This window comes from Xiphophorus couchianus, chromosome 14 (assembly GCF_001444195.1).
Source record: "Xiphophorus couchianus chromosome 14, X_couchianus-1.0, whole genome shotgun sequence".
Lineage (NCBI taxonomy): Eukaryota > Metazoa > Chordata > Actinopteri > Cyprinodontiformes > Poeciliidae > Xiphophorus > Xiphophorus couchianus.
The window spans coordinates 2,709,484-2,724,357 of NC_040241.1; the positions used below are offsets into that span (position 1 = coordinate 2,709,484).

Consider the following 14,874-nt stretch of genomic DNA (forward strand, 5'->3'; position numbering starts at 1 on the left):
CTCTGCATCACGATCATCAAAGGGAGAGAGACACGACGGAAACCACTGTTATGATAAAAACAGAGAGCTAGACTAGTCAGCTGCAGATGTGTGATTTTGTACCCAGTTATAGATAAGATTAGACTGTAAGAAAACTAGAAACTAGAAACAAGAGTTGCCCACAGGAAGCATGTTTGAGCTATAGAGCTGCGCTCCACTGAAGAATGAAACCTCGCAATAAAAATACCACCGCCTGTGTTAACCAACCATTATCTAAGCTCCAAGATCTGATCTTACATGTACTGAGCAAATGTGGAGCTTCTTCTATTTTTAATTGAACATTGTATTTATTACAGGAAAACATCTTTCCAGACTTTCTATGTGACAACATTTAAACCTCAACAACTGCCATCAAACAAAACGTCACTGAATCTTTTACATCACCATGGAGGAATCTGCTGTGAAGAATTGATTTAATTGAGCTGATTAATGGAACTTTTAAGTTCTTCCCACAGCATCTCAGTTCAAACGTTGAATAGGCAACTGCAAAACTTTCACTTTCAGAACTAGAATTGCATACGGCAATGGATTCACAAGCTTGGTCAAACACGTAAAAACAACACAACTTTAATTTGTTCTCTCAGTGCAATTAGGAGTACAGCAGCCAATGTAAAACAAATGATAAAAAAACTGAAACTGACAATACGGTGACTTACTGTAAGGACTCATATTTCTACTTCTCAGTCAGTGTCTACTATTTGAAGCTTTAGTTCTGTCTTCCATATCCAAGTAAAATTGGTTCTACGTGATAACCTTAACTGACTCGAAAATCAAACTGAATCGAAAATCAATCGAATTGAATCGTGAATCGAATCGATTTGGGAAATCCAAATTGATACTCAGCACTAGTAATTCCTAATTGGTTTGGATAGATTCCTCCCCCCTTCATAAAATAAAAACATTTTAGAGCTAAACTGAGGAAATCTGGACAGAAGGCAGCATTGTATAACTGACAGCGCTGTCTGAACTGAGACGGAGGAAAGTGACGTGTGTTCAGCCATAATCATCATTAACGATGCGGGGAAATCTAGATCTGAAAGGTTAGGGCAGTTCAGTGACAAAACGAGCCGACTTCAGAACAGCGTGTTCCCGTGGCTATGGAAGCATTTGAAGCGTTGGCCTCTTCTCTCAGCAGCTGTGATAGTGCAGACACACAGGGAGCAAGGCTGCTTTTATCGGAAGCAGTCTGACGCGGCGGCATAGCCTGTGCCCGTCCTGGTGATGATGCCATCTCGCCATCGCATGCGAGAACACCATCCATCACCGAACCGACAGCAGCGCTTTATCACAACCAAGAGAACAATCATCTCAAAGTTCTCAGGAGGCTTTACTCTGACTTATCCTTTGACAGTTTTTCCCCTTTTTTTGTTCTGTAATTTTGCTTTTGTGTCCACAGTTGTGCGGCGGCAGAGTGAGTGAAGGTAGAGCAGGCGACAAGGGGCTTTGGTGTCATCTGTGGTTGCCTGGTGACGCCGGCCCAGGGCCATCGATCAGGCAGATTAAGGGGCGGGATGGGGCGCAGCGGGGATGGCTGCCTGGTCAATCCACAGTGCACTGCTGCCTCACTGGACAATGAAAATGTCATATCCTCCAGCTGGACACAGACAGATACACTCTGAGCGTAGCCTTTGTCATTTCGGCTGCTTCAGAGGAACTCTTTTGATTCTTCTGTCTACTTTCATCACGCAGAAACCTGTGACTTCTACCATCTGTTCTTCAGATACACAATTATTTCCTGCTCACAATTGTTTGTTTAGATTTTTTTAAAACGATGCGCCATACATCAACATGTTGGCTATAGTTGGCCATTTTTACATGTGTGAATGCAATTTTTCAGTTGGATTTAGGTCTGAACTTTGACTGGGCCATTCCAACACAGTCTAGCTGTGTTAGAAAAATTGGTCAATCTTGCATACTGTATTCACTCATCAAGTCCCTGAAGGTTCTACCTAACACAAAATTTACATTCCAAAAGAACCCACATCCACCTTACACGTGGTGCAACTGAGAGGTTATGGAAGCCGACGCCACCTACTGGCCAAGTAAGACTCTACCAATCATTACAGACTGCTAAAACAGTATTTGAAGAAGTTAAAAAGGTGCAATCTAGATTAAAAGCAGATTGCATACATTTTGTTACCTCTTCTAGCAGGATTGTTAAGTATTTGGCACCATCCACCTTCCCAAAAACTGACCAGCTTCTTGTCAGTGCTGAAGAAAATCATCCCTGCACCATCATTAGACATTATGAGAATGGTATTTTCAGAGTAATATGCAAAAGCAGTTATGCATGCTAAAAAGTTCTAACTTGACCTCATTTGGGCACAGTAGCTTCTTCCTCATGTTTGCTCTCTCCCCCTGCAGGTCGTGTGGAAAACTTCAAATGTAACATTTTTATGATTTCCTTCTTGCCACTCGTCAATAAAGACAAGAGTTGTGCAGTTAACAGATAATGGTTGTCCTCTTCGTAGATTGCTGTGGATTTCTGCAGTTCCTCCACAGTTACCATGGGGCTGTTCAGCTGCATCTCTGATTACCGCTCCCCTTGTGTTATAAATAAATGAACTCTATTTATCAGTTAGGTTTGTTTTTAGGTCAACTGGTTGCACCACATTTGATTTAGGGGCATCATTATTTCAGTTATGCTCCACTTTATAGTGGTCTGCCACATCAAGTCTCAATTAAACCCTTTGAAGTCTGTGGCAGTACTGTGACAAAATGTCAAAAAGTTGAAGAAATGCTTTTGGAAGCCATTTCGCAAGCTGCAACGTAGAACTTTGATATTAAAAAGAAAGTCAAGAGAGTATAAATCATTCTATTGCTGTGTGAAGAACACAACTCCAGCTCTGACTAATGACATGGCAGTCACAAACATGCAAATGATTGTATCTGTCTTGGTATTGGTTTTTCCATAATGAGCTCATTTCCACACTCGTACATCCCCTGCACAAAGCACAGCCTCCATGCAGTCATTAATGAATTTGTTTTGATTTCTCTCCCTGGTGTTAGGTTTTACCAACACTGACGGATGCTTTTGTGAATAATGGTTTTGAGCCATATAGCAGATATGTATAAATGCGATCTTAAATGAGTCATATGCCTGGTAATATTCCTGGTCTTCCAAATGTGAGGGTGTGATGTGGTTTATTAATACTCATAAATTGGATACAAACCCAGGACAAACAATAAAATATGTGGAGCAATAGTGTGCTGTCAGTGTTAAAATTTTTAATAGGCAACGGTATTTTAACCTAGCTAAAATTATACATATCAAATGTGATTCATAGTCTGTTCCTTTTAAGCAATTTAAGCTAACTTTAGGCTCACTGAAGAAAATGGCTAAGAGAAGATTGGCATTTTGTACCTAATATTACTGTTACCGGACTGGTTAGTGCAGCCGGTCTGGCAATTACAGACACTAAAGCATTGTTTGTGAGTAAATGGATCAAATGACCTTGCTAGGTTGTTAGCATTTCTTACTAAGTTCGCTAACAATTCTGTACAAATTAGCCACATCCAAACAGGGGTTAACTGGGGCTAGTAACTGAGCTAAGAAGAACTAGACCGGGAAATTAAAAAAACAGTTAATCCTAAAAATGCTTATAACTGCCTTTTTTTAATAGTTTAAACCTTTAACATACTTTAATATGCATTAATATGCACAGTGGAAACCATCTTAGCACGGAAACAGAAGTTAGAATTTATAATATTCCTAATTCAATAGCACTTCTGGATTGGCTGTTTTGCTAACAGTAGCTACATGTGTGTCATGTAGCATTTTAACTTCCCAAGCTGGATTTTCCTTTGATACACTATATGACAAAAATCTGTGAATAGGTGATATTTCTGTGAATAATTTGGCTTTCTACAGAAAAATTCCCAAACAAGAGAATCCTCAAATACTGAACCCCAAACAGCTGGGGGTCCAGGGTATGTCAGGCAGTAGAAGTGACTTGAAAACTGTTGTGAAGTTTTCACTTGACAAAAATCTGGAGAATAATATAAACTGCAAATTCACAATCTGATGTGTAAATCTTGTTTGCGGATCACTCTGCTCTATCCAAACATCTGTTTAAAGTCAGCCAGGTAGATTCAGGCTTCGCTCCACATCTAGACACTTTTAGAGTTTGTTATTTTTATTTTTCTGTGGCTAACTCTGAGCTTGATTAGCTTGATTGTGCAATTTTTGACTGTGTGTTTTCTTTATAACTTTGTAATTTTCTGGTTGTATTATGCAAAGCACCTTCAAGCGGTTGGCTGACGAAATGTGCTATACAAATCAACTGCTGGCCAGTTCTGCTTATATTGATCCGTATAAAAGTTTAACTTTCAGAATTTAGAGCTTTTTAAAGCACCTGATGTCACATGATAATAATAAAGTATAGCTGAACCGTTCAAACCTGATGAAAATGTTACTAATGGGTAACTTCAACAAGGATATGAACCATTCCTGGAATCAAATATAACTGGGACGATGGGTTCACAGTAATTCTGAGTTGGGGACATTATCCCATCCTTTTGTCCTAATCGAGTGAAAAAGCTACACAAGCACCACTTTTATCACAGCACATAGACAGACTGGACTTATCTCTGGCCTAACACCCTCCAGTTAGTCTCAGGAAGTTGTAGTGAGGAGCTATGTGACGGCACAGATAGAGTTGTCCAGAAAAGACCACAGAGCAGCAGAAGGCATGGATCTATTTACAGACTGCAAGGTACTGAGAGCAGGAAAGGAAATATTTCCTTTTCCCTGGACACGCAGAGTGCAACGCTGGTGGGGGATCACTGGCTGCAAACACAGATTAGCAGCCGCCGTTCTTCCTCAGGGAGGGGAGAAGGGAAGGAGAAGGACAGAGAGCTTCAGCTTATTCCAACATGGAAAACAGTCGGCTGAAGAGGGAGAGAAAAGAAACCCGAAGGCTTCGGAATGATAACAATCCTAGAAGATGATGAAAAGCTACTCGAATGTGTTTGCTAAACAAATGTATTTTCAATAAATTTGGAATAACAGAAGGAAATGGTGGAGAGTAACATGCAAATTTAATAAGGTCCTGCTGGGACGTGACAGCTGGGAGCTGCACGCTCTAAAACAACAACGATAAGAAAAAAAAGAAAACAAAACTGAAAAGTCACGCCACATGTTTCACATCTGGCACACTGTAATATTTCTCATCCCTGTGCTGTGACTTTGCATGACGCGTGGGGGAGGGACAGCAGCACGTTCTGGTAGAGAAGCCAACAGTGCATCATTGTGTCACGCAGCTTTGTTTTCAGGGCCTTCCTGCTCAAATGTCTGTCCGTTAAAACAGATGTGGGGAGTTTTTGCTTCATGACAAACACCGGAAGGGTGTGTGAGTTTGTGAAATGTGGAGGGTGTATGCGCCTCTAAGCACTTTAAGAAAAAAGAAAGAAGTTAAACTTAGTTCACACGTTACTCTGAACTGGTGTCAAGACTTTTTGACTGAGAGATAAGGCCTTGTGTCATATTGGGCAACAGAGCAAACGTGAGACATGGTGTCTCAGCCAGGCTTCTCGGTGAACCCTACGCAGCTCAATCTCAGAACTCGCCTCCTCTGTGCCTCTGCAACGCCTCACTGTGGAATCTCACTTCCTGTTGTGACAGACTTTCTTCTAACACTGAGGATTTTAAAGTCTAAAGTAGCACAGTCAATGTTCAAAGATTAAGAAACAGTTTTATATGTTGGTCAGACATTTCAAAGAAATTACAGATGTCTTCCACTGTCCGACAAAGATAGCCTGACCAAATACACAAATCACTTTTCAATTGATGATTGTATTTATTAAGGTATCCAAATCAATTTGACCTTGTGTAAGAAAGTATTAGGTCCTTAAATCGTGTGGCAACTTGCAAAGTGTTTTTACACAATTATAGAGTAATTTATACCAACTCTTCTTTGCAGAATTGTTTTAGTTCAGTCACATTAGCAGTGTTTCCATCCAATTGTCATGCGAACTCTGAACAAACTTTTAAAAAGTTGCAAAAAAGAATAAGAAAGAAAAAAGTGAATTAGTTTCCTTCTACTTCTTTGGGTTAAATTCAACCAGTGCAATTTTGCCAGATGTTGACGTTGCAGCTGTAACAGGAAGTTGAGGTTGCTAGCTCTGCGCATGGACCACGCATTTCAGAAGAATGCAGAGATGGTTCAGGAATGTGTTGCTGTTGGCCAAGTTGTAGTTGTTGTTGGCGATGTTAGATGCTGCGCAGAGACCTAGAGCAAGAAATTAAATTGTATTCGTTCTAACAGCAGAAACAGCGGATCAGTCATGTGAGGTCACATGTGATGTCAGAACCTAAATGTGTTTCCATCTTCCCTTTACCGCATCAACTTTTTCAGAAAAGCCAAAACCACCTCAAGTGTCAACCTTTTCTAATGCAGATAAAGAACTTTGATGGTCACATGGCTACTGGAGGATATCTGACCAATGGCTTCTTTAGAGTCATACCACAGCATCCTGGTTAGATGAAACCCCATCTTTAGCTAGGCCACTCCAATACCTTTGTTTAGTATTTCAGAGCAAGTGGAGGCGGACTTGTTGATGTTCTTTGGATCATTGTCCTTGAGCTTAATGGTCACAAACTGAAGGCCGGACATTTTCCTTTAGAATTTTGTGTGAGAGCAGAATTCATGGCTCCATCAGTTCTAGCAAGTTGTCTGGGTCCTAGGCACGATTTTCTCTTAATGAATTGGTGTGTTTGTGTTACCTGATGAAAAAGGATAAAAATCTTCTTTTTCTAGCCTACAGAATAATTTCCCTAAAGCTTTTGTGTTTTTTTGGGTCAACCATGCTTTTGGCTTTGGAACAATGTCGTAGATGATGTCCAGTCTTTTTTCTTCTTCATTGATGAATCTTAAACAGTGACCTTAACTGAGAGAAGTGCTTTAGATGTTGCTCTGGGTTCTTTTGTGATCTCCTGGATGAGTTGCCGATGCACTCTTGGAGTAGTAGCGGTATTCCGGCCACAACTGGGAAAGTTCTTCAATGTTCTGTTTTTTCCAATTGTAGCTGTCAGATTTAACTGTTGGTTGGAGACTTGAAGCTTTAGAATTAGTTTTGTTCTCTTTCCAGATGGATAGATGCCAGTGATCTGCCTTCTTCATGGAAACAAATGGGCGTATTTAAGTGATATATCAATTCTACAAGTCTGGTACTAATCAGGTCGCAGGGTGGTTAGTGAGACCGAACTAAAAAAGATTTAAGAAGATGGGAGATAACTTGTTCAGAGGCCAATGTTGTTTAAAAGGTTTGTTCTCTTTAACTCATCATTTAAATACAGCTTTTTGCATTTGATCATGTTGTCTGATTTTGAAATGTATTTGAAAGGAGGCACTGCACAGTAGATCCAGTGCAGGATTAGGTACAGGCAAATCATCCAGTCACTCTCACACACTCTTTTCTTCTTAGAAATCCCTGCGGTTTGCAGGGCAATCACAAAAACATGAGCCGCATTTTGAGGCTAACCTGTTGAAAGTGAGATTTCATCAGTTTCACTTCCTGCTGCCTGCCAGGGCCGGGTTCTCTGCAACAATCACTCTGAACTTGTTTCACACTTGGTTTCTCGTTCAGCCTGGGTCCGGTCACGGCTGCTTCCTGTTTGTGTGTTCCTCTCCTTAAAAATGCCTCGCAGCCCTTGATTGGGGCCACAAATCCCTCCGATTCCTGTACACATAATGCACTACTGATTGGGCAGACTTCCATGAAATGTGGAGTAGGCTGCAGGCGGGTGGTGCAGTCATGCAGAGTCTGACCCGGTTCCCTTTGTGAAAGTGGACACCCAACACCTGTAGCACAGATTGGTGCCAGTCAGCTGAAACTTCAACCAAGCTCCATCTAATAGCCACCGTCGCAGTAATTCACTGCCTGGAGTAATTACTTGCTTGACTTAGTTAAGTTAATTGTGTTTTACTCTGACTGATTTCATTCGGTTTGATTTAGGTCTCTTGGAGCCTGAAACTCTCCCATCTCCACTGTCTCCCGCTAATGCTGAATCTGCTCCAGAGAGGAGAAAAGACAAACATATAGCGCCTTCAAACTAGGGGTGCAACAATAAATTGATTTTCTTCATTTTGGGAAATTGGCGATCAACCGAGGCTTACCTGAGAATCCGACCTCATCGACGGATCTGCACAAGTCTGAAAATCAGTCACTGCCCGGTCCACTGGGTCATGTGTACATGTGCGCGGTTGAGAAAAGTCTCCCCTCTGTTGCCAATTTAGCAACTTTGTTGCTATATTTAGCGACTTCACAGACAATAAAATTGGTTTCGGTCGGTCAGATATTTTAAAGATTTGTGATCGACCACAAAACTGCAATTGGTGGACCTTTACTTTAAACTCTGAACTTTTTCTCAAACTTTTACTGGGATTTTAAGGCATACATTTTAACTGTATCATTCCAGCATGTACAGCATGATGCTTCCACCACCATGTCTTATAACACGGCTGATGTGTTAAGACTATTGCGCCATCTTAGTTCTAGTGTTTAGCATGTAGACCACATTGCTCCTTTTTGGTCTTTTCTGACCAGAGAATCTGCTGTCCCCTGCTTGGCCTGTGGCAAACAGGAAGCAGGACTTACTGTGGCATTTTTATTTTTAAATGTCCCAATCTTTCATAATGGCCAGATATGTGGTGTTACTATGTCAACAGATTCATCCACCTGAACTGTAGACATCTTGCACTCTTCCAGAGTTACCATGGGATAAACTCCTCTTGTCTGGTTTGTTGTCTTAGACAGGCGGATATTTCTTGGTACATTTACGCCGCAATTCTCTTTTTATTCAGACTGAAGGATTTGAGACTTTCAATGCTTGCGGTACATGAATTGTAACTAAACAATTATTGTATTTTCATTCCGGTGTCCACTGATTGATTCTGCATGCGGGTTAAAAGACTTCCTCAGAACATGACAAATGGCTCATTTTTGAGATTTTTATTTACAAAAAAAAAAAAAAATTTTCTCTGCTACGTAGTTTTGTACTACTTTCATTTCTATCACATGAAGTTCCCCAGAAATTCAGTAAGGTTTCAGCTGTGGCATGACAAAATGAGGAAAAACTTAAGGGATGTGAATATAAGCCACTGTATCTGACCTACACTCCCATCCCACGGTGTCGCCACATTAAAAATAAAAAAAATGGAGAGCTCTGACTCTACATGCAAGACATCACAAAGTTCCCTGGTGATGTTTGATTCTCAGCACGGCTGTTGTTCTGCCAACATGGTGGGAGTCGAACTAAATCTGACTCCAAGCTCTTCCTACGCTTGTACATTCTTATTTCTGCAACAGAAATCTATTCTCCAAAAAAATCAACTCCACACAAATAGCAAAAGGAGAGGCTCAAATCCAGGTGTATTGATTGCTGGAAATGAAGGGCACCGTTCCAGGACCGGGAACGATCGGATTAGCAATTAAAAAGCCAGCAGCCGGCCGGAGCGTCGATCCCGCCGATGACCAACATCCAGCCCACGTGTCTGAGCGCGCCGCTGTCTGTCTGCTCTCTGGGAAGGCTTCACTCCCGTGTGGATCGATTCCTGCCTCGTTCCTTCCTCTTCGCCGCCTCGACCCAAATCTGTTTCTAGTGGTCGGCCGCCATGCAGAGACAGGCTTCCACGATGGAAACCAATTATGCCTGAATTTCCTGATAAGTGCAACATTGCGGCAGGTTGAGGAGGAAGAAGGAGGAGGAGGCTGGGAAGCTATGCTAAATATCAAGGGTGGCTGCTTCAGAGGCCATCAGTAATTGCTCTGCGGCAGTGGAGGCGAGCCAGCAGGAACGGAGATGCAGAGTTTTTGCTTTGTGAATCTACCTCTCCGCATTCTGCCGGCCGTCTGAGTCCCTGCGAAGCCGACCTTTTTGAAGCGGCCCGTATCTTTCAAGTCAAGGACCACTTGAGGGCTGGGGATGCGTGAGATCACAGAGGCCACGGGCGGCTCTGAGGTGACGGCCTATCAGACGAGGCCGGCACGTGAGGGAACGGGTTGCTTCCTGCTCTGCTGACTTGTCGGTGTGTGAGTGGGCAGGCGGCGTCTGATGGTTAATGCGGCGCGGCGGCTTCATTTGCATCCTCTAAATCAGACGCTGGCCTGGATGAACGGGCGCACAAAAGCGAGTCTGTTCCGAAATTCAAAATAGGCAGGGATAATCAGCAGCTGCACTGGAAATAACAAAGTGACTTTTCCGCCTCGCAGGAGGAAGAGACTACAGCTGTCGTCATGGTAATGATGAGAGCCTGGCCCTATGCCGTACGGATGTCAGAACTGGTTAAAAACATCTGGTCACCAACAGGTAGAATTATGTGAATACAACCTCCAATAATCAAAACTTGGCATTAGGAATGCACCGTGCCAATACCGATAATCCATGTTAATATTGCAGTTATGGCCAATAACTGACGTATATACTGTATATATATATTATATATATTTCCCAACTTTTTTTACACTGAGAAAACAACCAAATGCTGACACTGCTTCTCTCCTTCGGTTCAACACACCCTAATCTTGAACTGCATCACCATCAATATCACATGACCAAACAAATATCACATGATCACTCAAGGGTACACTGATCTACCAACACCAATTTCCTTCATTTTGGGGCATCGGTGATCGACCGATGCGTTCACGTGAAGCCAATCTTATCTACCTCAACAAAGGTTTCAATATCAACCACTCAATTTCTAAGTTCAGTTTATTCACTTCATTTGCAACATTTGATCAAAACTATTCAGTCTAGTTTCTAAAGGCCAAAAAGTAAAAATGATTCACTGGGTCATGTGTTTTTAGGACAAACAGCATTATTCAAAACTTTCTTTACATTGTTAAACACTGATTTCTTGTCAGAGTCGTCAGCTTATTTCTTTTCATAAAGCTATATGAGCTCTAGTTTTTAAATTTTTTTTTACAAAATTTGATCACATTTCACTGATGAATAATATTTTGCCCTCACACATGAGGTAGTGTAGCTGGCTCCACATTGCAACAATGTGTGGTTACACCACAAAGCTAACAATCTGGAACCAGTGCAGCGGAAGCAGATGGTGAAACATTTGCCACGAACAGCTTCACACCTGAGGCTCGACAGATCTGGAATCAGCCTGGGCTGCCAGTCTGCATTAGTCAAGTAACGTTTTATATGGGTGAGAAGCCATTTTTGAACCCAAGCAAAGTTTTAGTTGTCCGTTATGTTACAGTGATAAAGTTCAGTCAGACGTCAGATTGTTTGATGTTCAAAAAAATTTATAGAAGCAATTTTAAAAAAAATATATTTAAGATATAAGCCAATATTTTTGAATTATTTCAAAAGGTTGCCAGGAGACGCCTCTAACTTATATTAACCAAGTATCTTTAAAAAGTTGAATTTGAAGAAGTCTCTGGCTGAAGACATGTTAGCGGGTTACGCTAACATGTCCTACCGCCTGCTAACAGTAACAGTAACATGTACTGGATGACCCCAGCTCTGCTAAACCATTTTATTTTTTCATTTGAATTGTGTTGTTGTCTGATTAGAGGCAGAAATAAAAAAAACAGAAGAGGGTCAGTGATAAAAGTCTTTCAAAGTGACAGTAGGTGAGTTATTTCAGTCTTTCAAGAGAGGCCTTGTAAATATACAATGACATCTTACTGTTGTCTTCAAACTGTGTGTTGTAGTTAGAGGCGTATGGAGGAGCTGCAATGTGTCCTCATACATACACACCTCAGAAAGTACTTAGCCGCTACCCTGAATATGACTTGTGGTTCAGATATTTTATGAGCTTTTTCTTTTAGATGCTAACTGATCAGCTACAAACTTCAACAGGAAACGTTCAATGTGTGTAAAAGGCAACATACTCCTTCCAGTGCATTCCACTGAAGTTATTTCTCAGGAATGTGGCCATGTTATGTGTCACTACTCAAGGAGACTTTAAATAGTCCTAAATAATGAGGTAGCTTCATTTTTTTCCCCCACACACACTATAACTCCTGCCTTCTGCTAAATAAACAGTGACACGGCAAAAAATATATATATATATGTAAACGCTGCTAAACCGAGGTTGTGCTTACCTCATTTTACAGCGTGAGAACAATGAGATGTTTTTTTTTTGTTTGTTTTTTACGACATACCGTCACGTAAAACCCGAGAATTGCGGGAGGTTGCCACGACTGTAATCTCGTTCAGACGTCCACACAGACAACCAGTTACAAGTGAAAAATCCCCGCACTGGAGCGGCTCCACATTCAGCAGGATCACACTGCGGGTGAAGCTGGCATTCAAACATGCCTCCTAATCCGCCTCTGCGCCGAGGGAGGCGGGAGAAAATCACCTCAAATCACCACAAGCAAAGCGCGTCTGTAGAACCAGTGGCTTCTGATTGAGGGAGCAATTCAGGTTTGACCTTTTGTGCTGAATTTAAGCAGCCAAGGCGAAATTTTGTTTTATAAATAATAATAATCATAATAAAAACACACAATAATGAAGAGCTGACATTTATTGCAATTAACAGATCCAACTTGAAGAAGCCGCCTCTAATTTCAGGAACAGACCTGCTTTCCTCCATCACTACTGGGAGCTCTGCTTCTCAGGACCCGTTAAACCAATTTCCATATTCTGACAATCATAACGCAGGTTTATATGTCTTATCAGTGCAGCCGCAGCACCCGAGCATTCACGATATGGCTGCTGGGAGCCATAAAGTTAATGTGAGCATGCGGTCAGTCCTGCACACACCAACCACCAGCCACCAGGTGACTTTGCGCGCGCGTGTGTCCATGTGTGTGCGCGTGCACACGCCACCATCACTGACTCTGAGCAACAAGTAGATCCATCTAACAGTAAACTCCACTCACGCATGTAACGCCTGATTTAATCAACCTGTAGAAAACGCGGACGCAGACACGTCCAGCCGTGATTATCCCGAAAACAAACCTCTGGATCGACAGAGACGTTCCAAATAGCAGATCCGCACAAGACAGCGTTAAGAGGTGATTTTGTGTCTGCAGGGAAGATGCACGAAGTGGCGTCAGTGTGAGAACTAACGGGCAAGTCCTGGTCCGGTGCTTACCTTCAGAGTTGGCGGGGCCCCATGCTCCGGGAGGACGGGCTGCAGAGGGAACAGTGGTGGATGAGTTTCAGCCTCACATCACAGCGTCAGCTCGGCCGCCAACTGGGAGCTCAGGGACCTGCTGGTCGCTCACAGGCGGAATGCACATGGACTCATCAGGCGATTTCCGCTCGGTTCGCTCCTCTTCTCAGAGTTGGTACTTGTTCTGTCGGGCCATGCGGCTGCTTCTTTCTAATAATTATTCTCACCTCTTGAGAGATTTAAAAAAAAATAAAAATAAAAAAAGCCTACACAAAGTGATGTGATGCTGACGCACTCGGAAGCGACTTGGTGTGGGTGTGTGTTGGCGTGCCGCTGAGCTCGGCCGTAGTCTCGCAGCTGGAGCGCCTTCCAGCTGTGCGACAGACAGAACGCAGTGCGGAGCCACAGTCCCGCCTTCCGGCAGCACCGCGAAGGCACCACGCTTCGGTCCGCGCGCGAGGCAGCCCGCGAGCTCCATACATACATACATACATACATACATACATACATACATACATACACACATACATACACACACACACACACACACACACACATACATACATACATACATACATACACACATACACCCGCTTAACACCTGGGGGAGTTTGTATAGCGGGAAAGTTACAAAAGTACCGAGTTTTCTCCGTTTAAATCGCGCGCTGAACGGTTTTTATTCCAACGGTTTGCTTGTCGGCTGTTTTCATGTGCGACTTGACAAATATTACCGCATTAAATAGGACTTTATTTGAGTTATTTTCCATTTGAAATATTAGGATACACTGTAAGAAAGACAGAAACCTGTTACTACGTCACACAGATCCGCCCCTTTCTTCGCGTTACTTCACGTGTTGCATTCATTGAACAAGAGAATGATGGAGAATTGCGTTTTAGGGAGATTTTTTGTTGTTGTTGCATTCTGGACGTAGTGTTTAGGTGTTCTAAAACGGGTTTTGAGAGCAGCTGAACGCTGCTGTCAAGTGAAGACAACGTTTATTCATATAGCACGTTGACATCAACCTCAGCTGAGCAAAGTGCTTCACAACAACCACAACCATACAGAATGATGAATGATAAAACAGAAAATAAAACTAAGTTTGGTTAAATTAATAAATTATAAGACAATTATAAAATTGGCAAAAGCTAATAATATGAATAAAATACTTGATTTCAGCTGCAGCAATTTTTCCTCCTTTCCATTTTCTCTTTAATTCGTATATTTGGTGTGTATTTGCCTGATCATTTCGATGGTGGCGTTTAACATCTCAAATGAAAGACATCATTTGAGCTGTGACGCCATTCCAGTTAACAGACTACAAATAGATGGTGAAAGTTTATTTGTTATTATTATTTATTAGACTTTCCCAAAAGACGGGGGATTTATTTTTGCTTTGCTGTTTTATCTTTTATGTTCAAAGTAAAATGGCTACAGTTATTGTTCATACGCCTAGGATAGTAAATTTAAGGTAGCCTTTTAATTTTGACAAGTATCTTAAGATTGAGAGTAATATCATCATTTTGGAGTGGCCCACTTTGCATCAGCTAGAGAATTTGTGGAAGAAGCAATTATATATATTATATGAATAAAGACATTTTTAATGCATAGTAGATTTATATTGTTTTGTTATCTTTTGAGAAATGCCTGTCTCATTTCCTACTTGATAGAACTGAAACGTCTTGGCTGAATTAAAGTCATTTTTAATCTCAATCGGTCAAGAATGAGGACGATTTGGGGCTTAACCTTAAA

At 41.8% G+C, this 14,874-nt stretch overlaps 1 protein-coding gene across 3 annotated transcripts in view; it reads right to left on the bottom strand.

The window, feature by feature from the left end:
- LOC114157439 (RAS guanyl-releasing protein 2) overlaps nt 1-13,557 on the bottom strand; it is a 60,388-nt gene extending 46,831 nt beyond the window's left edge. The window contains exon 1 of one of the 3 annotated variants that reach the window (XM_028038407.1): nt 13,104-13,557. The gene's annotated coding sequence lies outside the window, so the exon portion shown is untranslated. Of the gene's footprint in view, nt 1-12,967; nt 12,990-13,103 lie in introns of those variants that run through there. The other 2 variants (XM_028038404.1, XM_028038405.1) reach the window with 2 other exon arrangements.
- Nucleotides 13,558-14,874: the final 1,317 nt, after the last annotated feature.